The sequence below is a fragment of the Homalodisca vitripennis genome, chromosome 8 (assembly GCF_021130785.1).
Source record: "Homalodisca vitripennis isolate AUS2020 chromosome 8, UT_GWSS_2.1, whole genome shotgun sequence".
Taxonomy (NCBI): domain Eukaryota; kingdom Metazoa; phylum Arthropoda; class Insecta; order Hemiptera; family Cicadellidae; genus Homalodisca; species Homalodisca vitripennis.
Genome location: NC_060214.1, coordinates 107093592 through 107118323, shown reverse-complemented (window position 1 = coordinate 107118323; position 24732 = coordinate 107093592). Strand labels below are relative to the sequence as shown.

The 24732-nt window shown below is 32.2% G+C and overlaps 1 protein-coding gene and 2 non-coding genes across 3 annotated transcripts in view; 1 reads left to right on the top strand and 2 right to left on the bottom strand.

Moving 5' to 3' along the window:
• Positions 1–24732, bottom strand: part of LOC124367847 (RNA binding protein fox-1 homolog 3) — a 608215-nt gene that overhangs the window by 308591 nt on the left and 274892 nt on the right.
• Trnae-cuc lies at positions 5841–5912 on the top strand. The gene has a single exon. It is a non-coding gene; the product is annotated as a tRNA-Glu (tRNA).
• Positions 6964–7035, bottom strand: Trnae-cuc. Its single transcript has one exon. It is a non-coding gene; the product is annotated as a tRNA-Glu (tRNA).

Below are 24732 nucleotides of genomic sequence, written 5' to 3'. Positions count from 1 at the left end.
TTTGCCATATCATAGTTTTTTTTACGAAAGAAAGTGTAGTAAAATATAACTTTTTTAATTCGTATCAATTAGCGGACACGTAAAATGTGGCTTCTTTTGAAAAAATCGTTAACGTCACACCGTTTTCAAGTCGAAAGATTGTAACATAAGATCCACTGCAGTTAGAATAGCAGCTAAAAACGGCAGAGAAAATAAATACGAACTTAGCAAAATAAATAACTGAAAAAGCTTGAAACTAAAAATTTAATAAGAAATATATATCTATATTCTCCTAAAGCACTATTCTTACGATACTGCGTTTTCACTTAAAACAAACAATTTTGAACATATATTTGTAAAGTCACAAAATTATTATTAAGAGATATATTTTTTTAGTGCAGTTTAAAATAATAATAATTATTGTTATTAGATTGGCAAGTATTTTCTCACAAAAACTATAATTATATATTGCTCAATTATAAAATCCATTTTACTGTCGATTTAAGCAGACTCGATAAAAACTTTAAAATAAAACATTTTTTTATCATACAACTGTAGTAACACAATTCTATTCTTAATCTCTAACATCGTTGGCAGCAACTCTTGTTTTGAGAGTAAATTGCTGGGACGGCAAGGTAACATCATTATACTTACGTCTTTGACGCTTTATTAGACTAATTAATTTTTTCCCTCGCAACAAAAAAGCTCTTAGCTGCCAACTTTTAATGAACACAGACAAAAGATAGTTAGTGACACTCTAGCTTCCAGAGGGGGTTTAATGAACAACTTTTGAATACAGCGGGCTTACCTTACTATGTCTAATTGTGTAATAAATAAATATTTACCAAATTATTAGTTTTTAATTTTAATTTTTTTAGGAGCAACCTTGATTGGGAAACTGGCATTTATTACGATTTTATCAAACAGAATAAGGAGGAGGATCGGTGCAGTAGAAAAATCGACTATAGTAACAAAAAACTCAACGGTCCCAGACAGGATTCGAACCTGCCATCTCTCATTCACATCCAAAGTCCGACATCTTAGAATGTTCGACCATCTGTTCTCTAAAACTGAACTAAACTGTAAGCCTACATTTAATATCTTACACACAATGAAATACGTACTGAAAGCATGAAGTTTCTTGTACTACTCTATACAATTTGAGAGGCATGTAAACTACCGATAATGAATTCCAAAACTAGATTCAATCATCGACTTAAATGACGACATAATGATTTTGTGAACTTGTTTATCCCAAGCTTTGTTTCTTAGAACAGCGACTTGTTATCATACGTTCTTCAGAAACTCTTTAAACTGCAAACGTAACCGTAACTGATACGTTGTAAAGTGGTGAGTTTAAACAAATGGATAAGAGTGATTAGTCTTATAATTTCATAAAAACTTTATAAAATTGAAACTTAACACTTTAACCCCCAGTGTATGTTACTATACATTACGACAACACATTATTATCTTTAATCAGGGTGGCCACTAAAAACCTTTTTTCAAATTCCCGGTTTTCCCCGGTTTGCCTAGTCGAAAATCTCCCATTCCCTAGTCTACTTTCAAACCAAACATAAAAATGTAAGAATTAATTTATTCTTATTCCGAGGCCACGGTCATGGGTTTTTGTCACGAGTTGTATTTGCGGGAAATGCCACGAAGCTGCGGTGGCATATATATATATATCCAATTCTGAAAAAAATAGAATAAAAGACTACCAACACAGCGCTACCCTCAGGCACACTGCAGTCTAGGGTTTCAGAGGTCTGCCGTGCACGAATTTTCGGCACGAGAACGTGATTTTGCCGATGCAGAGGATCAGTTCGGTACATCCACGTATTAAACCATAGAATCTATCATCTAAACGCTATTAACTTTGTTTATACTTTGGAGGGTGGAGCTAGCCTTAGAATACCAAATTCCAAAATCATTTGCAGAGCTTCAGAGAAAGGGTTATATTTTTAATACTACAAGTCATATCCTCTACCTTCCACTTTTAAATTCAATTCACTTTTAAACGTATTCCATTTTTAATTTTTAAATATAAAATTTTATGTTGTATCGTAATTAATTATTAAACGTTATTTATTTTTACGTGCCAGTTAGGATATTGTAATAGGAATGATTTTATTTTATTCTTTTTATTTGTGTTTAGAGGTTAAATGGAAGAAAGGACTTTTTAGTGTTAACTTCGCCTCTCTAAATAGAGGCATTTTTCATTTCATTTCCTTGAAATATCTTGGAAATGTTAGATTATAACGCTGGCTTCCAGAATATATTCAATTTGGGTAAAAATGTATGGGTATATATTTTCAGGATTGGTTATATAAAATTCTGCATTTTCACTTGGAGCTGAGTGTTAAAAATTAAAAAAAAAAAAAACTTGTACGAAAGACAGATGACAGGCAATATCTATGGGCAATATATTCACCACGGCATGTACCTACTAAGTATAAAATATAAGTAGTATAAGTATACTACTAGTAGACGTCGTCTTAACCGGTCATCCGGTTAACCGTCGCTCTTCCAGGAAGTGAATAGCATCCATTGGTAACCGCATTAGCAACAATAGCAACGAACAAGTGACTAAACATCGATATTTATACTACTTTAGTTTTTATTTATATCTTGTGCAGTACAACTGTGTATATTGTACAGAACTATATATATATAGCGTATGGTGATAACCATTGTGAGTATAAAGTACTGTACAAACAATTCACATAATTAGTGGGGCGACTAAATGGGGTAAACTAAATGCAGTAACTGTTAAAAAACATGAATTGTTAAAAATAACATTATTAAGCTTATTATAATATATGCTTGTACAATGACAATCAATTCTAAAATATTTTTTTACTATAAAATACAGTCAAAAATAAACATTACAGTTGAGTCGAGTTATATTAGGTGCTGAGCGAATCTTTTGTCTGTTACGTCAAATAAATGCTGTGCAAAAATGAAAACGCTTAAACTTTAACAGAGACAAGCGTACTTCTGGTTTATATGAACACTTTGGAGTTGTGTGACACACACTGTCAGATTACTGGAGTGAAAGATTGTCAGACACCTGTCAACCTCCATTTGGCTTTGTTCATCCGCTGAGATAACAAAAACTTTAGTTTGGTGAGATTTCCTGGAAAATTACCGCTCCATAGACAATCTGATACCTACAACATGTACAACAATACATCGGGTAATACAGGCGTAACTTCGAATAGTAAAATAAATTACTGGAAACTAAAGTATCGCTAAATATAAAAAACTGTTGTAAATTACTAAAATTTTCAATATTTTCGTAAAATAAAAAATCACAATTTTAAAAATTATCAACACTTTATAAATAATTTTCACTACGTATAATGTACATTTCAATCCCAAAGAGAGCATCGCCAAATTCTAAAGAGGTTATGGATAAAAAAAAACTAACAACTAAACTATGTGTCAAAGGTACATACATGGGCTTGATTAGAAATAAAATAAAAATTAACAAAAACCAATAAACTAAAACCAGTATTTAAAATTTAGTAATTAGTAGTTGGATTTACACATTAAAACCAACTAATGGACAGACTAACCGGTCTTTCTAATTATATTTAATGACGATAGATAATCTAATCGTTTACAACACTTTGAAATATATCAAAGGCATAAAATTAATTCAAAAATATATTATTAAATGGCATAGTTTTTGTACAAAAATAATTAATATTGATAGATTTTAATCAGTTCAAATTAAATCTTATATACATATAATACAGACTCTAACAAAAAAGTTGGGTTGCTCTGATTTATTTTCAAATTCTATATATGATTTTAAGCTAAAAACTAAGATTAATTGTTTTCCATTTTCCACTCAGTTTAGCAGTTATGCGCCATTGTTAAAAAAACAATTTTATCCTTGTAGTTATCTTAAGTATTGTTACAAAACTTAGGAAACGGTTCCACGTCAGAAGGTAATATATCAGAAAACATACTTTAAGTTTGTTTTAATATTTCCAAAATAGCGGCCATTTTTTGTTTGATGTCTAATAAACCACGGTTTTTATCAATATTTTATAACACACAACAAAGTTTTTCAAATTTTTTTAACCTCTCTTGTTAAATTGCGTTTAAGAAATACACATTTTATGCAAGGTATTACACATGCAAACAAAATGGGCCATAATCTGCCAGTATTTTAACAGCTGATATGTAAATCAGCTGTTACTGTAATTCAAATGCAACACTGAAACTGACAATTAATTGAACCTTTATGTGCTGTGTGTATGGTTGTGCAATTTTTTTGAATGATGGAATCCGGAGAAAGGCTAAGAATCTTCATAAAAGCGTTTATCGCAGTCATTTGATTTCCCGACTACCTCCAATGTTAAGTTTATTTTAACAATTTGTTTCAACTATCCTAGGTTTTACATATGTTTTCCTTATTCAAATATAGCAGAATCTTTAATGGTTTATTAAAAATTTACTAAAATCAGCCACTTCATTGATAAAAGACGAATAGGTAAAAAACTTTTTACCCTAACATTAACATAACAATAGTAATTGTAAGTGTTTATTTTATAATAAAAGAGAAACAAATTAGTTTTAATAAAGTAGCAAATAGTATTATTATACAATTTTAAAATCCTTAAAAAATTAACATCTTTTTAAACAAACACGTCAGTTTAGTTATGGAGTTTTCTTGAAAGCACAAATAATTCAATCATAATTTTGATATACCTTAAAATGAAAATTACTTTTAGTTTAAAGAGAAAACAGTGATGACATTCGCCTGTTTTTCAGTTAAACCAGATTTTCCGAGATTATGACTTATATTCAAAGGAAACATTATGACAAAACTGCTAGTTTTGTTGAAGTTTTTGAACGCATGAAATATTCATCAAAGGTAGCTGCTTTTGGAGTTTTCAAAAAATTTTCCAATATCTGGAATACTAAGCGACTTTAACTAGGGTCATGTTTTGTTATTTGGGTTGGTCATTGGCTAGCCGACCACCCCTTTGAATATTATAGTTGCCTTATAGAACATCCGATATATATATGCATTTTTTATAAAATACAAAATAAATATTGTACGAACTCACTAGTTATAACTTTTATTTTACTTATAGTTAGGATCAAAGTGGCACATCAAACTTTTAAAAAGTTATCATTCAATTTGACTGCTCGAACTCTCTCCCGGTTTACCTGCTGTCTCACGCTAAAAGCTTTTTCAAGTTATTCAATCTTCAAGATTCCACTTTTCATCGATTATTCACTCAAGAAAGTCTCCTTTAAGGGTTTTCTTATTTCGATTCCTTCAAGTTCTCACTAGTAATAAAGAAATCAAATAAACGTAAAAAGTAGAGTCGCTGTTAAAATCGCCACGACAAGAACTGATTAGGTATTTTTACTTAACATTCACAGTATATCTTGTTTAATGTAAGTGGAGCTAATAGAAAGAACGCGTTTAGAACAATAAGAATGAGGCTCTTATAAGGAACTAGTAGTGAATACGCTGTAATAATAAGATTCGAAAACTATTAAAAATAAGCTCTGTTTACTCACATTACTCTGTTCACTCTCTGTAACCTTTAAACCCACGAGGGAGCAATACGTTCTATAACACATGAAGTGATTTATTTTTTACAATACTTTTTTATCTAATAAGTTAACAGATATAATAGTATCGGGACTGAAATCACAACTAAGGGACAGAACAAGAAAAATACAGTTGCGAGTAAAGTTCAATAACATATCTAATTATAATTGAGAAGATAGTCTAATTATAAGTAATGTATTTGAAAATATCTTTAATACGTTATGCCTTTAAGCCGTTACTTATAACGAAGGAACTTTGATATTTAAAGTCCATCAAGTCCGGTATGGTCTAGTGGCTAGGATACCTGGCTCTCACCCAGGAGGCTCGGGTTCGATTCCCGGTACCGGAATATTCTTTTTAGCTTACGTGAAATGTAGACAAACTAATCTTTTTTTATAAACAACTTGTGATGACAATTGTAAATGTTACATGATAAAACAATATCAATAAAGCTTTCAACCAATCGTTGCATGACAAAATTGTAGCAAATCCCTTTGTTCAACAAAGGGACGGAAGTTACTAAATAAATTTTTATAGAAACCATATAATTCGTAAGTTAAGATAAAAAAAAATACTATTTATCATTTTAACATGCGTGTTCTAAACAGCGCAGTTTCATAGTAACGAAATAGAGGCGTTTCACAGCCAATACTTACATTATATAATTAATTATTTGTAAACTGTGTCAGTAAATTTAAAACGAAAAACTTTCAATTTCATATCATGTACAACTATTTTGCACTAGGAAACATAAAGTTACGATTAAAAGTATGCATATTACCTATACGTAAGCATCTTGAATAAATTTAATAAGAAATAAAACAATTTTTTTAGAATTGTGAAGGAAGAGTTAAATAAAACTTTCAGGGTAAGTAGTAGGCAATTCTTACTGCATATCTCTGTCCCTTAGTACTTTATTAACAGAACTCTATAATCCAGATTATCTGCATCGGTCTTTGATATAGAATACTTGAGCTGAACTGTCAGAAACACCTCAGCTGACGTTACTGTGAGTACTCCAGTTGAGCGGACGATGTGGCTTGTCAAGCCATCTTCTATAGTTCGGCGCTGTTATTGATGAGCTGGGTAACAATTTGCAGCTGCCCTATAATTCTCAGGGAGTCCTGATTTCCCAACTATTGTTCCTGACACATAATACCGTCAATTTAGTGCAACTCTTAGAATATTTAAGTATTCGAACTTCCAAATATCTATTGCGCCTAAAATCGGTCTGGGTGTCCTTTAAAACTTTAAATAATTTCATCCCTTTGTTGAACCATAGGTTGAAAGCCTCATAGTTACTTTAATTAAGATATTATAACATGTAGAATTGAGAATTGACTAAAAAGATTGATAAAAAATTAGTTTGTCTATATTCCTTGTAAACTATAAAAAGTATATTCCGGTACCGGGAATCGAACCCGAGCCTCCTGGGTGAGAGCCAGGTATCCTAGCCACTAGACCATACCGGACTTGTTGGTTTCAAAGTTGTTTCGTTGTAACAGTTTTATTGAGAAGAAGTATAATCACGTTTTGGTATTGTAACTGAAAAAGCCGCGTCACCAATATCTAAGTCGATATTAAATCTTGAAAATGTGTCTACATTTGTGGGAGCAGTGGAGACAGTCGCTATTAAGAAAGGTTTCAATTAATTTAAAAATGGAAGTTAGTAGCAGGACTGATCGACAGAAGTAACTACTTTTTATAACGTAATGTGAATATAAATCTTTGGATTATAAATGTTACAATCCTATAACTTGCAACATTTTACATACCTCAGGAGTTTGACCTAGACAAAACCATGAAAATAAAAATTACAATATTATAACAAATGGTTTAAAAACCAATTTCAAAGGAATTACAAAAACATTTATGAAATACAATTTGAGTACCTAAACTAGTAACTATAGTTAGTCACACATACCACCATATCTTTTTTTATTAGTACGCGATTTAGAATATTTGAGGTTATCCGAAGAATATGATATTCTGCAACCCGGTATTTCAATAAATATGTATTTTTACAAAAAACACTAAAGAACAATTTGCGTTTAAAATAGTGAGTTTTGTCTAAATAGCCTCTCTAGCACACCTGGATAGCTACTGAAATAGAACAAGCGTGACGTGACGTTCCGTGACGCGAAACGAAAGTTTTCCTCCGTGCAAAACATACAACCATAGCCCGCCAAAAGAAGTAGTCACTTCAATAAAACGATACAAGGAGTAGTGATCTAAACAATAATCAAAAGTAAAAAAGTAAATGTCGCCTTTTGCAGTTAACCATGCTACCAAAACGAAATAAAATATTCCTTGTTAAAAAAAAAAAAAAAAAAAAAAAAAGATAAATGTCATACCAACAGTTTTCACAGAATATTGAGTTTCTTTACAAATGTGTTTATTTTGCTCTTTGATCTTTTGACTCCAACATTAATTAAGTTGTTTCTTGCTCTAAGAAGAACCAATGCACGAGTCTCTATCAGGATTTGTCGTATACACAAGACAAACAAATAGACAAAGACATGATTTTATGATGCACCTGTCAGGTGCTTAATAACACCAATCAGCTGATTACAGACAGCTCGACAAAACAGCGGCTCAGGAGATGTTGATATGGAGTAGTCGGTGCGACAGATGATGTGTTACACCAGAAGCAGCTGTTGACATATATTTTTCATTGTTCGGTGGCCTCTGATGTTATTTTTGGCGCAACCGTTCCCGTCTCGCACACACACTTCTACAAATAGGACCCCGGTCAGATACCATTATATGCCCCCAACGCTTTAACTTTTTTCAATGAACTTAGAACGTTATAAAACTATGTAGTTGAGTAACAGAACTAACATTCGATCAATCAACAAGCATGTCCAGGTATTGCGATCGGTATTGTTGTCGCTGTTATCTTATCTTTCTCGAGAATCCCGATTACGGCAGGCTGCGCGGCATCACATGATTATTTAAGTTTTTTGCACGGTACATAATTGCCTTTCCATTACAATTCAATTTATATTTCTAAACAGCCCCTCTAGAATTTGATATTTAACTGATAGGTACTATCTAGAGGGATGTTTTTCTTCCGTTGACATCAGCGCGGGGCTGCCGAAGTCACCATGCACAAGAATCAAATCGCATAATACATATACTCGTATATATAGAAGTGTACTAAATATTCATTCATACCTCCTATAATTCATTCACTAAAAATAAGGTTGTAAAAGCGCATGATGTTTAACTTTCTCTTATGACGGCTACGTTAACCGCGGGCTCTTATGAGTAATTGGTTACACTGTGACATTAGTAACAGTAGCGAGAATCTGGGTGTAATAACAGGTTGTAACGCATCCTTGTCATGGGAAAGAGGTAATATTGAAGGGAATTGTTGAAAAGGGGAAAAATACCTTTCCAAATTAAAAAAGCAGACGCTTTTGGAAAATTGTACGCGATGTGTAATTGTGAATTATAAGAACAGTAGTTAACAAAATACGGATAAAAACGTGCAGTATCATAACTTTACGTATGCAACGAGAATTATCGAATATAAAACTAAAAACATATAGCGTAATGCTTTAAAATGAATTTAATTATCACTATATACGAAAATAGTTTCATTTGACAAATAGTGCTTATTATGGGATAAAAAATATTGTACTATGCGAACTTGGACAGCATATACAATATAAAAGAGAGAAAAGTGAGGAAGCATTCAGCAGCGTCTTACAGGAGGGATGATTTTCGATCTTCCAGAAAGCTTTTAACGGTGGGACTAATTAAATAAGGGCACTCTCTGAAACCTTACGGTCTTATTCAGCTCTCGTTTTAAGGTGTCGGTACAAGCGTAAAGGGACATCGTCTTTTCCAGCAGTCTGTGGCGTTAAATTTACATAAAAACAAGTTTGCTCATACAAACTTACACAGAATTGAACTCTTAAAATGATAAATACGATTTCTAGTTCACGATTCTATATTCCGACGACCATGCTGACTATCCCATGTAACCTGCACCTGCTGTGATTACAATTTTACAGAGGTTGGTAAGCCTACACCGGTCAAATAAATTTTGAAATGAATTATTTAAAAATGTGTATCTTATATTTCAACAGAGAACAAAAAATGTATTTTACCATTAATGTCCACGAGTCAAGTAACGGGCTTTTCTGAGGCTGCATGTAGTGTTAAAATGTCACATATTAAAATGTAATGTAGTTTTTATATAATAATTTAATATTTTCTCGTTACCATAATCGTTATCCATAAGGCCAATGTAAAAGTGTTTGGTAAAACTCAGCCATGTACCATCTTTGAACTCGATATTAGTTATTACAAATGAAGCTACATAAAGGGTTTCAAGTTTATTTGTCAGTTCATTTTTAATATATATTGGGAACGGATAATCGAAAGTACATATCGATTGATAGGCTTAGCTAACGCTCAGTCAATGACCGTGTTCTAAGATGTCTCCCTTTTCCCGTGACAGTGATATATATTTCAATTACATAGTTAACATCTGTTTTAGACTTTTTTTTATAGTTAGAAACAGTTTGATTAAGTTTTCACCATACAAAAGCAGCAACACTCACTAAAAATAACTAAAAACAATTTTACCTACACATAACGTAGCGATCATGGGAAGGGTTAATTGAATGTGAATATTGAGTTTAGCTCCAGTTCAACTTTCAGCTTAGTTTCAACTAAAAATTCACATTGTATTAACCCTTTCCATTACAGCTACGCTATGTGTAGAAGTCACGGTTACTCAACCGTGCTTTTGGATCGTGTTTAAAACATCGTAGTGCATTCAATTGTGCACTTGATGAGATAATGAGAAGACCTCTTCACATAGATTACAATTGATTTTGTACTCTAGGTATTTCATATGCCAAAACGATGCAAACAGTCCTTTTTGACCTTCTTAGTCACCGACTTTTTTGGATCTCTTTAGACCGACATGACTCCTGGAATCTGAAACAGCGTTGGGCTAAGCGGAAGGTGAACTGGAGCTAAACTCATCATTCACAATTTTCACTGTTGTGAAACCTTTCAGATTAACTCACTATAACTAGACGTAAATAAAATATATAATATACATATGTATATTTTATATAAGGGACGGGGCAGATTGTGGGGGGAAATGAACAACTCAGAGTGGACGGCCAATATTTTACAAAATAGTGACTGTTGCCAACTACTGAAAAACAAATCTTCGTGTGCAATATTTTTCTCGTATATTTTACGCACAGTCTCAATAAACTGGAAACAAGGTAGGCTATTGTCTGTACAGTTTGTTTATGTGGCAATATGTGAGGTCAGCTTTACGGAGGCAATATATGCTTCTATATGTTACCAATTGTTAGTTGAATATTCGTTACTATAACACAAGTGGAAGTTGAGCAAGACGACATCTTCTGCTTTGTATCCTTGGTGGAAGTAAGTAGGTTTTAATGGAAAAGACATTTTTTATATACTTCCACATTAAATTTATTAAAAAAAACGCTTTCGTCGGTTAAGGCATCATCAGTTTGACATTGTTTACAGAAAAAATCATATGTGTAAAATAGAATAAACATATGATAAAATAGAATCAAATTTAAAACTAACTGTAAAGACCAAAAACTAATAAATTATAAAAGAATTATGTAGAAAAATATGGTTTGTAATTCATAATTTTGGAATGGATTTCTTTTTTCACTAATGGTATAAAAATATCACTGAAATTTACGGAAGGTTGGGAAATACAATTTATCTTTTAAAACTGTCATACACGCACTTTCAATTTTATTTCTTTTAGTCCAGGAAGATTCTTTAAACACTACAGTAGACGATTCAAAATTAAAATTAACGCTTTTTTAATAAATTTAATGTGGAAGTATATAAAAAATGTCTTTTCCATTAAAGACGACATCTATTATATTGAACAGAATGGATTACAAATGGCAATATAAAAGACTATTAAATTAATGTATATAAAATAAGGTAAATTTTGCACTAACTAAATAAATACTTTGACAATCTAACGTCTATGGTTGAATATCTGGAGACCACTACGGTACGATCATGTGTTTCATTGTTTCAATACATATTACAATGAAAAAAACGAGATTCCCCATCATTCGGCGATACAAGAAATCGGTAACACTACGTTTCGTGATCTACAATGCGATCTCTTCTTCATGTGGAATTGGTGCTGAGCTTTTATTAAGTGCAAGTTTCTTAGATAGTGTGCATGGAGTTTACACACAACAGTTTGTTGTGATTGCTGAATTGTGATAGGTCTGTTATTCACCTGAAGAAGAGTCCAGGTTTCTTCGTCAAAAACCATCTTTAATAAAAAGTAAATAAAGTAAACCTATAATTTTTACACTAGTGCAAAGTTTAAGGTATCTAATACTAGGATTGAAACTTATGATTCTTAAGCCATAAATCGCTTAAAATGCAAACATATTTTAGGATCAAAGTTGCCATGTTGAATCTGAATCTAAAACATAGTACCTCCGTTCATTTGAGTACAGTTTTTCAGGGTAGGGTACGATAAGCGGATCCGATTTTTTATATCGAAATTGGCAAACGATATTACTAAATCATAACCATCGATATAATCAATCGATACTGATTATTTTGTACTATTAACTTAAATAATCTATACCAACAGCTGTAAACACTAAAATGATACACGTAGGATAATATTTCAATTTTACATAAGTAATTCTGATTATTAAAAAGGCAGTCAATTTTATAAAACTACATGACGTTGCTTGCTTCTTCGTGGCTTCAACATGTTGGACTCGTACCGAAAAAACTCATGTGAAATTTGTGGGAAAGAAACAACTGCAACTGTGAGAGGAGTAAATATGGTCGTCTTCAGTTTTCCTAATTTTGGTTATAATAATTTGTTTGATCACTGTAAATATTAAATTCATATTTTAATTTAAAACTATGATTGTTATTGAGGACTATAGGTACTTTTATATCGATTGATAGTCTAGGATTTGAGATGCGAATATTAGGTATCGATGACTATATTCTTCGATATAAAAAACCGGGTCCGCTTATCGTACCCTACCCGTTTTTCAATAATTGTGAATCTCTTTACTAAGCAACGGATCAGATATTTAATTGATCACCTGAATGAAAGAAATAAAAAAAATTGAATAGCTAAAAACTAAATTAAGCATTTAATATTGATTTCGAGACAAATCAAATATGTCCAGAAAGAATACTGTGATTGAAAATAAGTTCCGTTTAATACAAAATAATTTGGACACTGTAAAAGAAAAGTTGACTGAGGTTCGAATACGCCTGAGGAATGTAAAAGATGATATTACGAAGAGCTCAAAATTGCTGGACGAATTTGTGGCCCCATCCAGGGAACGAAAGAAACGGCTGTTACCAGTGTATTATCAAAGGTAAAAGGTGGGACAACATAGAAATTAAAATATAAACATACTTTCATACATAAAAAAATAAAAGTGTCTTTAAAGCTTCCTGTCTAATTATTTATATACCATTACTAATTGCCACAACCCATCAATTGACTTCTACTAACATTTGCTGAGTGTTAGCGAAGCCTCACTCGAGGTGATTTCATTTCTGTTGGTCTGTCTGTCCGTAATTTATCTCCAAAATTTTGCTTGAAACTTAATTTCTATATAGGCAACATCAAGTTCGATGATGATACATGTCACTCCATGATATTTGGCTGAGCGTTAGTCCTTTATACGTTGCTCTTATGGATAACTATGATGACAACGAGAAAGATCCCAGTTGAAACGATTTGCTACCGTGGAAACATAAATTATTCTTTTAAGGAGCATTTTAAGCAGCAATTCGGGAGTATTAGGAAAGTGACTATTAAAATAATTCAAACTTAAGAATTCACACCATTAGTATTACTGTACAATACAAATACGATGTATACAATTGGTTGAGCGTTATCAAAGCTGAGACTGGAAAAAAAGTTTGAGTGAAGCTTCACTTCTATACAGTCAACATCGAGTTTAATGATGGGATTTGGTTGGGCGTTAGTGAACAATGTATACATTGCTCTTATGGGTAACCATAGCGACAACGAACAAATCGTAGAACAAGCATAATATGAGTAAACAAACTCAGTGGAGTCGTGTGACATTTTAACATGCGGTAAAGTACATAAAACATGTATCTGTATACTTGAAATGTTTATATTACCTCAGCGAAGCTTGTTTTAAAATACATGGTGTGGCGAACTCTACAAGGTTTATTGAAAATCGAGAGTTTTATTCGGCTATTAGATCCGGTTCTTTCAGAAACATTATTCACCCCCAACATTGTTTATTACTCGCATATTAATTTGAAATGCTTAGGGGAGACCTCTGAATCAGGACAGAAAAGTTGGAGGTGTCATCTCCCAAAGTTGTCATATATCAATTTAATAATAAAATTAGTCATAATAAAATATTTATTATATATATATATATATATATATATATATATATATATATATATATATATACCCTAACCTTGCAGGAAACGGTTTTGTGGGCAAATAATGGTTTTTACCACTGAACTTATTGGAAGTAATGCTATTGTAACATTCTGTGATGCTACACGATTTTGGCACTAAAAGGGTTAATATCTCAAACTAAAACTATGTTTTTATGATGCCATTTAACAGTTCCACTTTTTAAATTTTGGAAGCATTAAATGTTGCTTAACGAATAATATACAACTGTTTCAAAACAAGTCATTACTGGCGATAGTAGTTCGTAACTCCAGAAAAATTACGTCATTAATGTTTGTTTCAAATAATGATATTTTGAAATCCAACGTTTCTCATGACCGCGTTTATGTGGAATCGTGTGATATTATTGCATATAGTTGCATCTGAAACCGAAGAGATAAATTTGCAGATCTTTATCTACAGTGAAAATAGCAACTTCGAATTAAAAAAAGAGAAAACACGCTCCTTAAAAAGAAAGAGGTCGATGGTAAATAAAAAATATGAACCGAAATATGGTATTTATCAACACTTATCTAATTTTATATGTAGTTTGGTATCTCTGTTTATTTGTTTGCTACTTATCATATTAAACTAATATTTGGTTTAAGTTTCAAAAACAGAGTTTTACAGCATATCGGATTTGTTTACAGTAATTAAAAAAATTCTACATTTATAGAACTGCAATATCTCCTCTTCTTCACGTGTCGAATTCTGAATGTGGTGCTTGTTAAACCTTAGTTCTACACCTGAAAAGAATTATTTGATGAATCAATTTAGAAGGGATTATTTTTTTTATTCACTTAAACCCACTTCGTAAAAAAACTTCACGTCAGGTTTAACTCAACATGCATTGAATGGATGAACACCTGTCGAAACCACAACCCGTGGGTGTGTTGGAGATACGGGACGCTAGCGGTCACAATAGCGCACACAATAATTGTGCGCGGGACACAATGCACAATAAAGGCACAAGTATGCCGTCGCTGCTGCCCGGCTAACGATCCGTCTGTTATTGTCACTTGAGCAGGTTATTGTCACTGTTATTGTTATCTGGCCCGTATTTGTTCCCGGTTGCTGGTGGGCTCGGTCACAATGGGACGAGTCATTGCAGTTGTAATTGTATGTTCAGGTTGTAACTGGGAAACTTGAAACTTGTACTCTCTGATGAGTAGAGGTGCTTTCAGTGGCAGGAGACGGAATTCTGCGTACACAATGAGTTTATAATGTATGGAATATATGAAAAATCTGAATAGTGAATTAAAAATCATCAGTTACGTTTTAATATGGTCCCGTAATGTCTCATTTAGGTAGATTTTGTGTTCAAAATCGGCCTATTGTAGTCTTCCTCATAGTAGGAATTAAATATATGATATATAATATAATCAAACTTCTTTAAACTTCGGTTGGTACACAAACCGAACTTATAAATGACTCAGCCATGCTCATTGGCCAGTTTGGTACGCTATTTCATTCTAATATTGTCATTAACACTTAAATAAAAAATAGAACTTCGCTAATTATGGACCTGGAGCCAAAATGGAAACAAAGTGTTCTAGAATGCTTATAAAATTTCCTAAACTTTAAATTGTAATTAAGTTTTTCATCTCAAACTGTATGTGAGAGCTCGATTATATGTAAATCCAATAAAAACAAATAATTAATATTTCTAATAAAAATATCTATCTACTTCTTCCGACTAAGCTGGAAAGATTATATTAATTTCTTAATGTGAGTTTAACTGTACAAACCATATCTACATCCCTTAAAAAGTTATTACTTTTAAATGCAATGTTCAAAATTTTAATTGATTGTTTTTTAAAGTTAAAGCTAGATTGCTCTTGAACCAGAAACCTAAGTTTAATTTATAAGTACCCAAATAAAGGAAGGTAATGAATAGTGCATACAACTTTTATCAAATAGTTCGTAATTTTACGCTTCCACAACAAAGTTCTGAACTACAAATTATTCTTCATTTACGAGATTTTCATTATCATCTCGTATTTACATTATAAATAGTTACTAGTACTTACGCAATAAATATTCGAGTTTCTTAATTTAATTTAAGTACCTATATAAATTTATAGATTTAAAAATAAATTCTTAAAGGATTGAAAAAAGTTTGTGCCTTCAAGTTATTAATGGATTTATTTGTTATGAAGCTAAAACTTTTGAGAAAATAAGTATTCATGAAAGACTTTATGAAGGAAGATACCGCGTTTGTTTGCGTACCTGATGTTAGCCTAGTCCTTGACATGACAATGCAAGGATAAGGGATAGTTGGATTTACAATAGCGGTATTAAACAGAACATTTCTGTAATATTTTTTTACCTATGTAGATTATGATTAAATAAAATCCTAATAAGAAATTAATACAAATTAAATTCAGCGATATTATTTTAAATACTTGTTCTAGTTATTATTTTTTCGCCAACTGTTAAACAATCGAATTTTTGTATGCCAAAAACATGCACTTTCAAATCTTACACAGACTATATTATATCTCCCATGCTGGCCACTTCACATTCGTTGGTGACAGTATTAAATATAGAAGAGTAAAGTACTAGTTATACTCACAGCAAAATAACATGAATCACTCACCTGAAACAAAAAAAGAAATACTTTTAGAAGTATAAAATTAGTACACTACTGCAAAGTTAAAACAAAACAAAAAATAAAAAAACTATGCTATTAAATCAGCTACATGAACCGGTGAACTTAAATGATAATTTATTACAATACTGACACGGAAGTCCAACAGTTAAGAAATAACAGTTGGATTAAAAAAGACTTATAGGAGATAATTATATTGAAATACTACCCGCTGATGAAAAATACTACAATACAAAATATATTATAAATAACATAAATTCAACTCACTGTTGTGTATGATCGGTTACTTCATTTTACTTTAAGAATTACCTCAGCAAATACGTTTAATCAAGCCTACATTCAAACAAATAAAAAGTAACTTCTAGCTTAGATGACACAGGGGGACACCCCTGTACGATTTACGCACCAAGCCCGCTCACTTTTACCCTGTCACTTCGGGTTAAACTCGCTTTGCGCTTTGTAAAGTCATATACTCTCTCCGTACTAACCGGCCATGATTTACTAAAAGAAATTACATTTTTCTACCAAATAAATACCATAAAAATATTTAAGTTTTTTAAACTGTTCAGTTCCTATTTTTTGTTCAGGTTTTCTTCTTTATGTCCTTTTTCCGTTTTATCAAAATTCGACTGTCATACCTGGTTCAACTTACTTTTATAAATAAAAATGTTATTGCTACTGCGAGAATTGGCCAAGTACATCTCTAGACAGTAACAGGGCACGTGTTGCCGGGGAAACGGCGAAGTTGGCAGCTTGTTCAAATTGTCGTTATACTGCAAGAGTTTAGCTAGGCTTGTAGTACGTCTTAGATAGGTAATTACAGTTGAATTGAGGTCCTAACGTGTACTCCGATACGGGTATTTAAACTGTAGATTCTTGTTTAAATGCTGGATGCAAAGTCCCGTGTTAAATTAATACAAAAGAATTTTAACTCCGCTTAAAACTCATCGAGTCGCACCTACAGATAGTATTTCTCAATTGCTACAAAGAAGCGCAACTAAAAAAAGTCAATTAAAGGCTCATTAAAACTCAAAATAATATATATCTTACGGGTCAGTCAAGAGAAAGATATTTCACACGTGGCCGTCATTTCTAAATGTCTAAATGTTATCAGTTTAGATGATTAATTTGCACAACACTGCTGGGACAATAACTCTCAATGTTGACATGTTATTACGATCGAACACTTAAAATTTAACAAGACAATAACTGTTATTAAAATATAAATTTCTTTGTAAAACGTGGACTTAATTTCGTTAAAATTAATCCGTTATTATATTTGTAAACATATTCACTTGTAACGGTTCAATTGTATACTTCATAACAGCCATCATCTTAAACTCGAACAAAATAAGTGCGAATAAATGTTGCTTCGTATTACTTGATAATTTTATGAAAAGTCAATTTTTATTTATATTATAAATTACCCTAGATAAATATTTTGCCCAAATGAGAATGGCCACCATTTTGTGACGGATTATTGCTTAAGAATTCTGCAATAGAAGGAAGGTGAACAGGAGCTAAACTCAAAATCAAATTCTTCTACTTTATCATCTCCGGCAAATTGTAGGACCCTTAAAGAATTCTCTAACGTTATGGGTTATATTTGTTACTCTATTTTCTACTTACGTTCTTTGAATCAAGATTAAAAACTATTTCGTTTATATAATTTTAAAATACAACAATTGTCGTACAGTCTGGTGCATCCACAAATCTAGATTGTGGAGGGACAATTACGCGTGTATTATAGTCAGAAAGTAAGGTCATCAAATGGAAACAATTATTTTATAAAATCTTCAAAGATATCGAACTAATTTAACACTTTGCAGTTTGTAGTGAACTTTTATCGCATGTATTTTTATCTGGGGCAATCTATTAATATGCTACAGTAAATTGTGAAACCTTTACTGCTTATTGTGGCGGAAAGACAGTCTTTACAGAAGCAGTGACAGTGATGTTATAAGCGGGATAAAGATGAAAGCAGTTTTATATCCCTCCAGTATTCCATCCCATAAAATAAACGATGCAATTATTTCATTGGTAGAACTTTGTATTGTGGAAAAGATATTATCTTTAAATATTTAATATTTAAATCTATTCGTATTAAAATATCAATAATAACTCATTATATGACTTCGTATAGTTATGCGTAAGGCATTGTTATGTAAATTAAAATATGTAGACCTTTCAAGTCATATCTACAATTTAAAAATGAGTAGATATCCATTTATTTCCGTTCGGATATCCATTTTACTCAGTATAAGTTATTAAAACTTATTATACTTAAAACTCTTTTTGCCATTTCTTGCTTTAACACATTTTTCTGTAGCGATGGAGTAATTAACTAACACTTCCCCCTCCGCCCCCTTCCACTCTCACAGCGTCAGTTAACCAACTAACCTTCCATTACTCAGTCTCGTTACCACTCAATCTCGTATAAGTCTCTATTTCATCGCAGTATAGCGGGGCTCTCTAGAGAGGACATTTTCCTCAAGAGACTCGGGATTCCAGTTTTACTGGTGAATATAACTAGTTATGTTGGTACAAGTAAAACTGATTAAAGTAAGCCGTTAGGTACAATAATTTCTGCTACAAGTTTAGGCGTTCAGTAACCTTAATGACATAAAACGAAAATTTCCTTATCGGTGCTGCAATCTGACGGCTGGAGTTGGAACTAGGCCCGGTTGCGCAACTTAACAAGATAGTACGCAGTTAGCTGCTTGTTTGAACATGCTCCTTGCGATACGTCGTGAGGTCGAAAATACAAATTATTCCTAATTGTCAACGTAGATATCTCTCGAGATAGCTCGAGTTGTAAGCGATAGTAACCAGGAATAGATATTTGACAGAGAAAACTCGCAAAAGAAAATTCTATACTGTTCTTAAACCACAGAAATAAATCATATAGTAAGAACATTTTGAGATTATTCTAAATATAGTTCATAGCTTTGTTCAAGCCACGCATAGTGAATTAGTGTTTTTGATAAGATCGATTAAGTTATTTTCGTTAATTTAAAGATATTGCCAATAAAGTGTCTGTAATTAGCAACTACATTATTTTTCCTTGAACATTTGTTTTCTTACATTTATCTCATCATCACCCTCTTATACTGTCCAGACTCTTGATACTATGTAACAGCGGTATAATTTAATTTGCATTTAAATTTATTGTAGGGATCAATAATATTTTAGCTCACTGAAAAGGCTTTGAAATACAACCACAGGGCTGCGCCAATAGGAAAGACTAAGATGTAAGGTGCTATTCAATGAAATACATCCGAAAATTAATTTTTTAAGGAAGTTTTAGTTCTTAACATGCTTGTAGAATTTGTTTCATGGTGTTGGAGGTATTTTTAAATAAACCCTGAATTAAAAAGTTATGCTCAGATACCCATCAGATATAATTATTGCACCGATAGGTCCAACCGATATATCGGTTGTATGAGCGATAGATGGTTTGTAACATTATGTCATCAAGGGATAGCTGTACCAACTCCCCCCACCCCACCCACTACGCTCCTAGTGCCACCTCCAGCTCAGGACTACATCATCCACTCAGGGACTAATTGGTTAATCAGATGCCCGGTGCCTAGATACGTTACTGTTAGGGAAATTAATGATCAAAGCTGAGATTGACTCAGTTTTGTCTCGATGATGACGTCATCGTCCTCGTGTCTTTGTTGAAGTTAATCTCTGTGTATGTACCAACAGTGTCAATATACTGATACATCAAATCAACAACAAAACGATGTGCCCTAAAACTCCGATCATAACCCTCGCACTTATATGGCGGCCATTTGCACTCGAAAAAATGTTTACTCGCCAATTGCCAACATAGATTAAAAGACGTGCGTTGGCCAGTCAAAGTTGGGAAATAATGGTTATGTATATACATTATAGCGCTAAACAAAAAAGTGTTTTAGAATTTTCAGATCAGTTATAAATATGTTTGTTTACGCGTGTTTTTCTATCCCGTAAGATGTACAGTCAACTTTTTAAGTAGTATACAACATTGAGGGAATAACTTTGAACACGATTACTACTACAGTTCTTAATAGATTGAGATTAAACTTGGTACAGAGGCAAATCGAAGTTAAGTGGACGAGAAGACTTTATAGTCGTAAGTTCACTCTAATGAAGATAAGATTAATTTCAGAATGTGTATATATAGCTTGGATCCGTTCATTAACAACCGAGTTTTCTACACATAACGTAGCTATGGTAGGAAAGGCCGATTCAGGCGAATTTTGATTTTGGTTCCAGTTCACCTTCTATTGCAGTTGCCCCAACGTGCTTAGGGATCGTCTCTATCACGTAGTAGTGCACGCCAATGAGACAATTATCCTACCACTTTACCTATTTATAGGTGTCTCTGATGTGGAAACGATGTAAATGTTTAGTTTTGAACTTCTTCGTCGTCGAATTTCTTTGGATCTCTTCAGACGAACATGACTCCAGATTCAAAGAGGTAAGTCTAAGACTGCCTCAGATAATTAAATTAATTAAATAAATAAAATGCAAGGAAATTATGTGTTTTTAACAAATTTATAAAGGTTTTAAAACTTAAAATAAATAAAAAGTTATATCCAGTTATTTTTTATGTACATACTATAACGAATTTCTAACCTTATGTTCAAAAGAATTTTGGGTTTTATTATAAATTCTGTTTGAAAAACCTATCACTCCTCGTACAACAATAAAATATGTTTATATTTTTTCTGTCTTCAGAAATGGTATTATGAAGTAAATTTAATAATAAATGTTCATTAAAAATTAAAAAAGGACTCCCACTGTGTCCTTAACAAAGAAAGCGTTGAAGGGAAGACCTGGGGGACAACTAAAGTCCATATCGATGAAGGACTTACACCATTTAAAGAAAAGCACTAATTTTATTTGATTTAGTAACAATATAATCAATCGTAAAACACTAAACACATTTTGTCTATCAACAAATGTAAATATAAATTGGTATCCACGGTTCATTACAGTCACTGTTCCGGTTAATGAAGTTTAATCATGGAAATGACTGATCACTGATGCACGATGTTTTTAATTTTAAAAAACCCTCGATTTTCCACACGGATCTCATACGTTGTTTATTACCAGTCAACATAGAAACCTATTGGATTTGCAATACGTTTTGTTGATTAAAGGGAATTAGTTTAGTTCTATTGAATTTACAATATACAAATATTAGGTTTTAGTTTTTGACGTATTATAAGTTATACGCTAGAATTATGGATGATTATTTTTTTTAATACAATACCTCTTTTTTAGTTACATATTTATTTCATATTGTAATTAATTCCTTTTAATATATTTTATTTTCTAATTTCACCTTGTGATGACTTTCGTATGCTGCCCTAATTCTTTCTTTGTAAATAAAGGACATTTTATTTCCTTTTAGGTAGATTTGTAACTTTCTGCAAAAAATATGCATACAGGTATGATCTTTCAGCAAGTATATTAAATTTCAACGTCCCTAATGGGAGGTTCCCCTGAACACTTATTTTTGAATAAGATGTAAACACTGCGTTTGAATAGATTTCAACCGAAATTGGTAACCTAAATGCTGTACACAGAAACAAAATTCTGAACTTCATACATGCATAGTTCTTTTCTTTATAATTTCCAATTGTTGCCTCATTTCTCAATAGTACTGGTGCAGTTTTTTCATAGTTGAGTAATATCTGTAAAGGGTTTCGGTGACACATTGGTTTTTTATTTAATTTCAAGGTCATAAATCGTAGGATGATAACTTGTGGTTTGCAAAGGCTAAGAATTATCAAGCATTGCGACACTGGATGGCCGAACAGTCAAAGGCGTCGGACATAGGGTATGAGTTCGAGACCGGGCAGGTTAAATCCTGTCTACGACCGTTGTACTTTATTATCAGTACTTTCAACCTTGTACAGTACCGACTCTTTATTTTGTTGGATAAGATCCTCGCATAGGCCAGTTACCTATGAGGACGTAGAGTATACGGCTAAAAAGGGATCGGTCTCTCTTAGACAGTACGCTTAATTTGGGATTGATGACATTTGTTTTAATTTAATCCAAGTCACACTTAATATCAGTGTTACATTCTGTCTCACAACTCAAATCAAACAGGCTAAAATCATCCCCGTTTAAAATGTTTTACATGTTCCCAGTAAATAATTTACACCTATATAACTCCGGGGAAACATCCCTTAAATAGTAAATCCAGTGAACTGCTCTCAAGATCTGAGGATGAGTCCAGGCTCACCTCTTTTGATTAGGCCCAGACAGTATGATAGACCTTGTTATTTTAAGTACAAAATTACTTATTAAATTTGCTAATATTTCTTTTTCCCTTCCGTTAAAATGATATCTCTGTCTAGTATGTAGATCTCCAACACAACCTCCAGCATTTACTACAGAAACATATTTAAGTCAACATTATAAATAAATAAAATCGATTATTCAAAATAAATGCCTTTCTCATATTCGCCACCTTCACTTTTTGTTAACACACGACCATGTCTGCAGGTCAAGCCCATGTGGGATGTTTACAATTTTATTTGTCTTATTTAATACCTCCAGTGCTTCTTTGAGTACTTCAATAGCATTAACCGTAGAGATTTTAGATTTTACCAGCTTCTTCTTATTGGAAACTACATGCTTAATATATGATCAAACACTCCAATAAATGACAAATTTTTTTTTTTTGAGGTTTTTCGTGCTCAATGAACACATCGTCAGACCTACATAACTGAAATAAAATTTTAAAATTAACCATCCACCAAAACCTGTTCTGTTACTTTACCTAATACTTGTACTTAGTAATGCATTCAGTGTGATAATAAGTTCATTACCGTGATTACCTAACGCTTCTTTACCTAATCCCATGTTGCATGCAGTCCTTTCTCATCAGCTTCGTAATGACCAGTGCGGTAATGAGTCCATTAATTGTGATTACTTTACGGTCCTAATTGTCCTTTTCATGAACCTTAATATTGCTGATGATATTTAGTGTGGTTATACGTTCATTAATTGTGATTACGTAGTTTCTTTATCCAACCTTAACGTTAAATCGTCCTTTCACATTACCACTAATGAGAGCTTTCAGTGCAGGAATGAGTTCATTAATCGTCTAATGTTTCTTTCGCCTGATTAATGACCACAACATGGAATCGTGGAATGAGAGAATTATAGAGTATTTATAACCTGACAGCTAATAAGGAGAAAATGATATTTCACTATGCATTACTCACTGCCTCCTTAATATTACCTCAATTAAATTTTGATAGAAAGTTTAAAAACCATTAGACCTTAATTTTTAATATTATATATTAGATTTAAAATTATAACAGCGTTAGAAAAATATTCTATGCAGATTAATATATAAAAGTCGATATAGTACAATAAGTATTATTGCGTGACAAGGCTCCATCTTCAAGAGTATTTTTTCTAAGTGCAAAAGAATCATTAAAACTTGTTAGGTAAACGTTCATTATAACCACTTTCTACAATGTACTTATTCACCCATTCATAAAAAAAATCATCCACAAACAAATGAAAGTCTTTACGATATAGGGAATCAGTGAAATTAAGGTTGATTCTCTGTTTATATTTAATATACTATGATTATTTTAATGTATAAACGTATAAATACACCAATTAAGAAGAAAATTTTATTTGCTGGTTACCCCAAAATTATTCAAATTAGTGATAATGCTCTGTGTAGATTTATTATACTGCGATTTTTGAAATTTATTAATATACAAATAAACAGGGATTCACTTCAGGGAATATAACATAAACAGGGGTGGGGTGGGAAACATGAAAATAGGGTTTGTGTTATTTAATATTTTGGCCTGTCACATTGTTAATTTTTCTCGGAGGTGTCGAAAATATATATCTGCCAATAAAATAAGACTGTTTTAATACATATGCTCTTACTACTTTTTTTCCAGTGTAAGTCGCAAACTTGTAGCGTAGCAGTAAACATTTTATCTTTGTTTCATCACAAGGAAAAACGTTTCTAAATAAGAATTCGGACAATCCATTTCTATAAAAAAAACGCAAACATTTTATATAAAATTTTAAAAAGTAATAAACAAAAAG